Here is a 9561-nt window from a genome sequence, read left to right as displayed (position 1 = left end):
CAACACTAAAAATCTATCTCATAATAAATACAAATCTTAAATCGATACAAAACACCAAAGGCATATAACTTTTCCTTCGGCTTGCTTTGTTATTTCATTAAAAAAATTATAATGACGATAAAATAAAATTATAAATATATAATTTTGAATATTTTTTTTAAATACAAACACGAATAATTATATAATTTTTTCTAACTCTAATCTGTTACACGACAAATATCTTTTTTTCATACATATGAAGTTATACAAAATATGAAATGTATGATTTAAAATTAATTGAATAATAAATTATCCCATATTAATAACAAAAAAAATATTTTTAAATAAATCATAAATTGTAAAAACTAAATTTTCGTGAGAAAATATAATCTGTTGATTAATATAATTTAATTAAAATTCAATTTATTAATATTAAAATACTAATAAAATGATGTTACAATTAAAATTATAAAAAATAAATTACGAATTATATAACCGTCAGTGCGAAAAGGCCAGTAATATTATAAAATCAAATTCCTACCAATTCTTTACTGTATGCATCAGTGTTCTTATATTTCTTTCCTGCAGAATAACCATCAGAACTCAGTACTACCCATCAACAGCTAACCATTAAACTGAAGGCGTAGATAAGATAAGTCAAATATTTCTAAAATAAGCCCGTCTCCCACCAACATTTGTCCTGCAATAGATGCATATCCATGCTCAGCAAAACCCATCCATAAATCATCCGTCATCACAACAAAATATGCCATTTTTCCGGTAGATAATGATCCCACATCTATATCAAGAATACATGCTTCCGCAGCTAATATGGTGTACCTGCAATCACACAAATCTAGTAAGCTTGGATGTATAGCACTAAATTTAATTAATTTTTAGCAAATCTGTTGATATATGTATATATTACATACTATATAATAAGCATAAGAGGATCTCTCTTTTTCACTATACTTTTAAAAGCTTGATAGATGATCAACTTTTAAAATTTATTAGGACATAAAAAAGATTTTATGTCTGATTCCCTCACAATTCAATGAATATGTATGTTTCATGTTTTAGTTAAAGAAGAAAGTTTAATACAGTATGTAGCTACAAAAATTTAGATATTAAAAACAATATAAGAATGGCCAATTAGTCAATTACATATACTTCCAACAAATATTTTGAAATTAATATAACTATAATAACCTTTTCTTTTATACAGATCAAACTAAAATTTAAATGAAAACTTATGCATTGCAAGGGTATACTACTCAGGATAATCTAGACTTGGTCATCACATGCACAAGTTATGGAAAGACTGAAACATTTTTCTAAACTAAAATATCTCATCACTGAGAATAAACAATAAATTGATGAGCTTTTAATTTGAGTTAATGCTGCATACTAGTACCTCCTGACAGTACTTCTTAGAAAATGTGAAATCAATATTACAGAGTACAACCCAAAGTTTGGAAAAAGAATAAGATAAAGGAAATAAAGATCAGGTATCCACGTGAAAATTCTGAAGAAAGTTTTATCACCGGCCGATCAGAACCAAAAGCCAATACTGCATCACTATTAAGAAGCGACTTGAACATATAAGATCCTGCATCATCCACTAAATGGTCTGGCTATCGAGTATACTTAACATGCATATTTACAATTGACAACTTAAGGAGGGTGGGTAACTTGATTGATCTTTCTAACTATCATACTAGCTTGTCAACAAATCAATGACTTAATTTTTCTGTGTATTAATTAGTCACATTTATCATTTTTAATCAATCAAAAAGAGTGTGAGGAGATATATTAGTAGTGCCTACTACAAGTAATATCCAAAAAATATAAATAAGAAACTTGCAACATTAATATATACTCTATCAAGTACGAAAACACGAAGACTAATATTTTCTATGCTATCTATTTTAAGAAGAATGAATAATCTGTGTAAGACCCATATATATTCACACCGACCTATTATTAAAAGAGAGATAACATACACATCTAATTTTAAGCATTCATACTCGTAGGTGATGATTTTAATGATAATAGAAGTAATTTAAAACCTTTATTAACTCATATTTTAAGCATTTCACACACAAAGATTAAAATTATGCTTTCATCGAGTTACTGAGTTGCAACTTTGGAAGACAATCCTCACATCGAGTTACTGAGTTGACAATCTTCATTTATATTTGTCACACCAGCCCATTTAAACCTCACATCAGTATGCCACAATATAAGTAAAAAGAAGAAGATTAAAATCCTGCAATGAAGCAACAATACGGTGCTGACCAAATTTCGCTGCAGCAACCTGGGGCCAGCTGCTGAGCATGCTCAATCTGCAAACAAGTTATATAGTTTGGCCAGAAACTCTTTATCTTATTATTAAGAATCTTTTCCCTTGACAATTTGAGGTGTTGAAGCCATATTAAACAAAAGCCGATACAGGAAAGTGAACATGCAGCAGTACCTGCAGTCCACCATATAGAAAGTGAACATGTGAGTCGAAAAATCCAGGAACCACAATTCTTCCTTGTAGATTAATGTATTCAATCTCGTATCCAGCCAGAGCCTGCTCTTTCTCAAACTCCAATAAAACCGCTAAATGATAAAAACAAAGTAGAATGCAGTAAATTTATAAAAAAATCAGAAACCTGAACTGAAGAATAATTCCCAATTTCAAGTATTCGACCATTTCGAACAGCCATTGAATCTGCAAACGGAAGGGACGAATCACTTGTATATATAGTCCCATTCATCACCAACAAATCTGCTACTTGTCTAGTCCATCCCCAGTTCCGAAAACTAATATTGGAAAACCAAATAACATTAATAAACACAAACAACGTCAGCATAGAGATCAACACAAATACATAGACTCACATGGTAAGTGATGAAGATAGGAAATAAGACGATGGAGAGTGAGAAGACAACAATTGATGCTGCGAGCACCATCATCATATTCACCATCACTCCTTACAGTTTTTTAGGTCGTTATAGTACTGACAATTTGTGCCACCACTTTATGTATCTCTGTATATCTGCTCAGTGTATGTATAGAGTCGCGCAGGAGCTGTTGGACACTGACAACGACACCTCGCAGAGGTTTTTCTTTATTTTAAGGTCTACAACAAACGGTTGTTCTGGACGAGATGGTGGGGTCTAAATGAATTAGCTAATCATTTTATCCAGACAGCAACTATACCAATTAAGCTAATCATTTTGTTCAGAATGCAAACAACATTCTGTGACATCAGGATTAAGCGGTAAGAAAAATACTCACACAAACCAGGCTGCAGCAATAAAAGTAAGACTAAATCACAAACACTCAGAGCAGTCTCTGGAAAAAAAAAATAGGGTGGGATTTACCAAATACTAACGGATATAACCATTAATCCACTGTATCAAACTTACATTGCCATCAAAGTAAGATCAGGGTCTTGTAAAAATACATATAATTTAATTATTGTTTGCAAAATGTCAAACTTTATTCCACAGAAAACAGGATACAATGACCAGGGAAAACCCCACTAAAAGTAAAAGAGAACATAGTCTTGAATGAACTCAATTCAAGACCAGACTAAATATATATAGATCTCTAAACAAGAAATTCACAAAACATAGGATACTAAGCTGGTACAGGTTCATCTAAGGTAAACATCACAACCTGCCGTTTCGTGAAGGAAACACAAGTAAATACTCTCAAACAGTAGCCTAGTATGTCCCTGATTATGTAATAGAAGTCCCGCTCATGCCAAATGCTATGGGCAGCTGCTGCTAAGTAGTGAATAGATATACAGCGTTTGGCCCGCAAGATGGGCTTTGCATGAAAATCCCTCCATAAAAATGTCCTAAGAGTTAAGCCTAAGAATGGGGTTGGCCATACCTTGTTGACAGACGTGCAATTCACAAATAAATGCTAGGTGATTTCTAGGCTTGAAAGTCAGAGAAAGCACCGAGCAGACAATCGGTGTGCATCACAATTCACAAACCGAAGCATGTTATCTTTAGTAAAAAGCCTTTATCTGAGAACAAGCTAGAGGAGCCAGAAAAATTTTAGAACTGCTAGAGGATGCCAGATGGCAGAGAGAATAAAGGTGGAGAGGTCCAGTGTAAATGGAATCCATATGCCAGAAGTAGTAACTTGATTGTTGCCCAAGCCTTCCAGTTGAATAGTATATTGTCAGTGAATGTGGATCCTGTATTTCTTTGCAATTTTTGCCTCAATTTGGTTGCCAAATCATGGCTAGATTGAACAGCCCATTGGCCATCTTAAATTAACGTACTAAGCTAAGCAATACAAGTTCATTCCATGATGGAAATGATAGAAGGACCCCATTTGACCAGAAGTAGATCATTTTCTAACCATGGATCAAGCCAGGCCAAGAAAACTGACTGACGGCCAAGAAGGAACGATATTTTTGACTGCAATTATCCTAGCTTTTAAAATTTGAGTTTTCGTCACGCTTGTGAATATACTTCCCTTGTCTGACCAATAGCTTTCCTTAAAAGACACAAAACTCTTTTACCAAAGTGTATGAAAACAAAGATTCTTGCATCAGGCACCGAGTTAGAAGAGTTACCATTAATCTTGTACGCGGACTAGATTTGTTCAGAGTAGGATATAACAACCAGGCCATGATTTCTTTACAGAAACTGCCGCTTGATTAAAACTTTATCCATCCGCAATATGTCCTCCACTGGCTGTATTTAGGCTTCTTAAGTATGTGCTTCCGCTTCAGTCTTGGGATAATCTAGAACACCCATATCCCGATTTAAACTCAGATTCTGTTGATGATTAAACTGATTTTAAGACGCCTACTTTTCAAATAAATGCGGATTCTTTCATGAGACCAATATACCTTTTCCTAATTTTTGATAGTGGATGTGCCTCTATAGGTAACCTATCACTATAAGGTTCTTTCAGAACTGTTGTGCAAGTCCTATTCATCAACGATAAATAAAATATATATGGATGTCTCTCAAATACTTTATGAAATTTCTGTGGCAAACCCATATGCTTCTTCAAGCATAAGAGCTTCTTCTCTCGGCAACATGCTCAACAAACAAACAATGCATTTCATGAAGCACTCCAACAATCCGTTTCTCCGCCACATCACTATCTGAATCCAATCCCCAATATTCATCATACGGGGAAACATATAGCACCTCTTGAAATTTATCAAACCAATCACCAATCTTCCTCTTCAAACTCATACCCTTAGATGGAAAAAGCGGAAATTCAACGACTTCCATTGATCCCCCATTATACCCACCTCTCCTCATCGCATTCCGCTGAACAAAAGACAAAACTTTTTCCTCACATTCAACAGCTAAACCCTTCAACCCATCTTCCATATCTACAATCCTAAAACAGCCATCAAGATTTTTCTCCGGATCGTCTAAATATTCATCCGGAAGACCCAAATGCCATTGCATTCCCCTAATTATCTTTAATGGCAATCTCTTGTCACCACTCATAAGTATAAATTTCTTCAACCTACCTTGTAAATCATCTCTAAAATCCCTATAAACAGCTGTCTCTTCCTGATCTAATTCAACCGCTTTTTGGCTCAACTTAAACCAAGGAAGATTATCATTAGGACCAATAAACTCCTCAAAAACAGAAAGGTACAATCTAAGAAATCTAGCAAATTTACAAGGAACATCTAACTGAAGACCCCTTTATGAAACATCTGAAATTCGAATACAACCATTTGGTAAATTTGCAATAAGATTCTTGAGAGAAATCAAGGGTTTGAGCTCAATCGACTTGTTAACGGACTCAATTGTATCAAAGTTTGTATCTTTCTTCCATTTCATGTACACATTCACATAGTTTGTATCCTTGCCTAGCATTACTTTTACGCTTAGCCTAAACACGTGAACCATCTTTAACACTATCTGAAAGGGTTGGAAAAGATAGCAACAATGAGCAATGATGCTCAACAATTGTAAAAGTTAAAAGAAGAATTTAAAATAGTGATATATAAATGAATTGGAAGTATACAGTCAAAAGCATGATTTAATTTTAAAACCATAATCATTTCAGAAATATAAAATATTTCAGAATTCCTCATTATTCAGATATTGGACTTTCAAAGTTATCGTAGATCATCAGTCCACTGATAACCCTGACAATGTACATACAATTGTCCTAAAAAGAAATCTGTTCCGAAAACTAAAGACTAGCTAGGTCTTTATACAACATTGGGCCATTAACTAATGATGGGCCTCTTATGCAACCAATTACGTTGGTCCGCTACTGATTAACGGGCCTCTTACTCAACTCTAATATCTTCATCTGAGTTTATACTTCCATGTTCTAAGAGAATCTACTTTGATAAACCTATCTCATTTCAAAGTTATAACAATCACAGTTATAAAAATCATACAATTTACTTTTCAAAAGAACAAGTACCAATGACTTCCGTTACGTAATTTGAGTGCAAAGTTCAGAGATAGGCTACTTTTGAAATCAACTCATTTTTACAACATCATTTTTATTTAAATTATCTGGGTTCTCAACCCAGTGATAAGTAATCAAATTTTTTAAATCAGGAAGCGTTTTTAACAAGAGTAATAGTTTTACTGAAGAAACTACAACCACGAAAGAGTTGGTCATGCCTTGATTTGCTGAAATTGAACTAACACAACGTAAGCTCTAACTGAATTGGTACTGACGACCAGCTCTAAGTTGAACTATTGCTTATGACCCAAACCCGAGACATAAAAACTATGTCTAAACCATCTAGTCTTAACTATAATCTGGAAACCCTCCCAAGTGCAACATTGTTATTGCTGATTCTATAGTCTTATCATTGTACAAACCATTTCCATGGTAATTCACTAATTTGTCTATTGGGTCTTTAAAGTTCATGTCTCAAATTTTGCCAACAGGGGATATTGAGACACAATGGCCCTGTTTGGGGATTAGCGGTTAGCTGTTAGCGGATTGAATTAGATGTTTTGACTAGCTGATTGAATTAGATGTTTTGACGAGCGGATTGGATTAGCTATTTCTCTTAAAATTGTTTGGTAAATAGCTGATTAATTAGCTTTTTCCAACACAAACCAAAACCTCTAATCCAAAAAGCTCCTCAAAGTAGCTTTTTCAAAATTAGTTTTTTGGACCCAAACCTCTATTTCAATCCGCTAACTACTAAACACTTAAATTAGCGGATTCTAGTGGTCAAACCTCTAAACCATCTCAAACCTCTAATTTTTGCGCAAACCTCTAACTTCCAAACAGGGCCAATATGTGATGGTGATAGACTCATTGAGACACAATATGTGATGGTGATAGACTCAGAAGGTAAAACTGAATTTTTATCTATGCTGACTCTGACCGAAATGGGGAGAATCCGACTATCTTACAAAGAAATTCCCTTGGCACGGAGTTAGGAGACTTAGTAAATGAGTCAAATGAGTGGGGTCTGGTGATATCATTTGCTACTGTTCGACAGGTTGTAGGCCTTGTATATAGAACATATTATGTATTTAGGTTAGTGAATGATACAATAGTTGGAAAGGTATGTTCAAGTTTATAGTTTATCAAATTTGTTATACAGTAGAAAAATTGAAATCTCAAACACATCACAAACTGCACAGAAAGCAGCTCCAAATAGAGGCATCACAAATAACATCTCACAATATATGCTACTTAAACGGGAATATCTTTGAGCTCAATTAATGAAACTTTGAAATTCTTTTTTTGAACTTGATCTAGACTTCAAAGAGCACATTATAATAGAAATATTAAGCACGGTACTCAACTCAATGAGCCCAGAAATGTGCTGCAAAGACAGAACAACAACAACCTAGAAATTTCAATTCGGATATGTATAATTCTTAATCTTTAATCCACTAATTAAACTCTTAAAATACCATTCCAAAAACATGTACACAATCATCACACTTGTAGACATAATCTCAAACCAAAAGCTTTAATATATGGTCATATACTCTTGTTAATTCAAGTACCTAACTGATCCAATTATACTACTAACTATAATCACCGTATCAAAATCAATTCAAATATCAGTTAAGCACATATAAGTATATCATTTCAAAATCAACACCTCAAGATTATACTACTAACTATAATCACCCTATCAAAACCAATTCAAATATCAATTAAGCACATATAAATATATCATTTCAAAATCAACACCTCAAGTATCACAATAATTCGAACCACATAAAGACACATAATTATACATAGACAAGTACCACTTAACTTGCATACATTGTCATGTACGGACTCCAATCTGCTGTAATACTCAATCCAAATCAACTTAAATCATTAGTCATAACAAACTTATACACCACAACACTCTCGATTGAACACATATACACATACATATAAGCAAGCATATAATCCAAATCAAGCAGATATTACCCAATTTACTCTCTTAATCATGTAAGTACTAAATTAATCTAAAAAAACAATCAAATCAATTCACAATTAAGACAACACATATAAACTGATTTTTATGGGAGCACGTATGTATACCCACTGATTTGAACAGGAGGGGTGGGGGTGGAGGGTGCTTGCCCGACGGTGGCGTGGAACTAGGCGGCCGGAAAACAGACAGCGGTGGGGGGATGCTGGGGGCGACGAAATAGCAGAGAAAGAGAAGCGCAGTTGGAGAGGAAAGGAACGCGGAAGGAAGAAGAAGGCAACGAGAATGGAGGGGAGTGATCACTGAGGCGGGAGAACGACACTAGGAGAGTGTTTGTCCCGGCTGTTTCAACTTTTGTGTCTGTGTAATAAGTTAAAACTAGCATAAAAGCCACTGCGAGGCACGGGACTCTAGTTTTTGTTGTGTTTTAAATAATATTCGTGTGTGATCATATTATTTCGAGCAAAACTATTACGTCTTTTTTTTTAACAAAATATTTAAATATGAAATGTAACATTTGCAATCTAATAGCATTGATAGTAATAATATGTACTATATTTAAAAAAAATTATGGATAAAAAAAAACATTTGAACAGATTTTTCTATATTCAAATTTGTTAGGATATAGAGGCCACTACCATATTATCTAAATGTTCAAAATTATATTCAAAATTAATACTGAAACTTTTAGAATTTAAATATATTATACCTCATTAAAAAGATCTTTAATTTATTGTTGAAAATTATTAAATTATTTCATCCAATATGAAAACTTTTTCTTGATATGTGAATTACGATATTGATTAGATGAAGATGTGTGGTCCGCGTTGTTTTATATTTATTTCTCTTTTTTTGAGTATACGTTTGTGTAATAGTTAAGTGATATATGATAAACAGACCATCAACACATTCTTTTTTATCATATGTTGCACACACCTTGTATAAATAATAATTGAAACATATTTTGTATGTAAAAGACCTACCTTACTTTATTATAAAAGCATCAATTGAACTACTAACCTTATAATTGTACCAGAAAAATTCCGATACGTTTGATGTGGCTTACCCTTTTAATTTTCCAATTATATAGTACTTCAATGCCTTATATTTTTTTTGTTAATTTAAAATATTAGATGATTATTACTTTGATACCGCGTGTTATAATATTGTC

The 9561-nt window shown here is 33.4% G+C and overlaps 1 pseudogene; it reads right to left on the bottom strand.

Moving 5' to 3' along the window:
• Positions 1–480: 480 nt before the first annotated feature.
• LOC108192738 (protein WHAT'S THIS FACTOR 9, mitochondrial-like) lies at positions 481–8494 on the bottom strand (annotated as a pseudogene).
• Between the last annotated feature and the right edge of the window lie 1067 nt (positions 8495–9561).

This window comes from Daucus carota, chromosome 5 (assembly GCF_001625215.2).
Source record: "Daucus carota subsp. sativus chromosome 5, DH1 v3.0, whole genome shotgun sequence".
NCBI classification, from domain to species: Eukaryota; Viridiplantae; Streptophyta; class Magnoliopsida; order Apiales; family Apiaceae; genus Daucus; species Daucus carota.
This window is presented reverse-complemented; position numbering and strand designations above follow the sequence as displayed.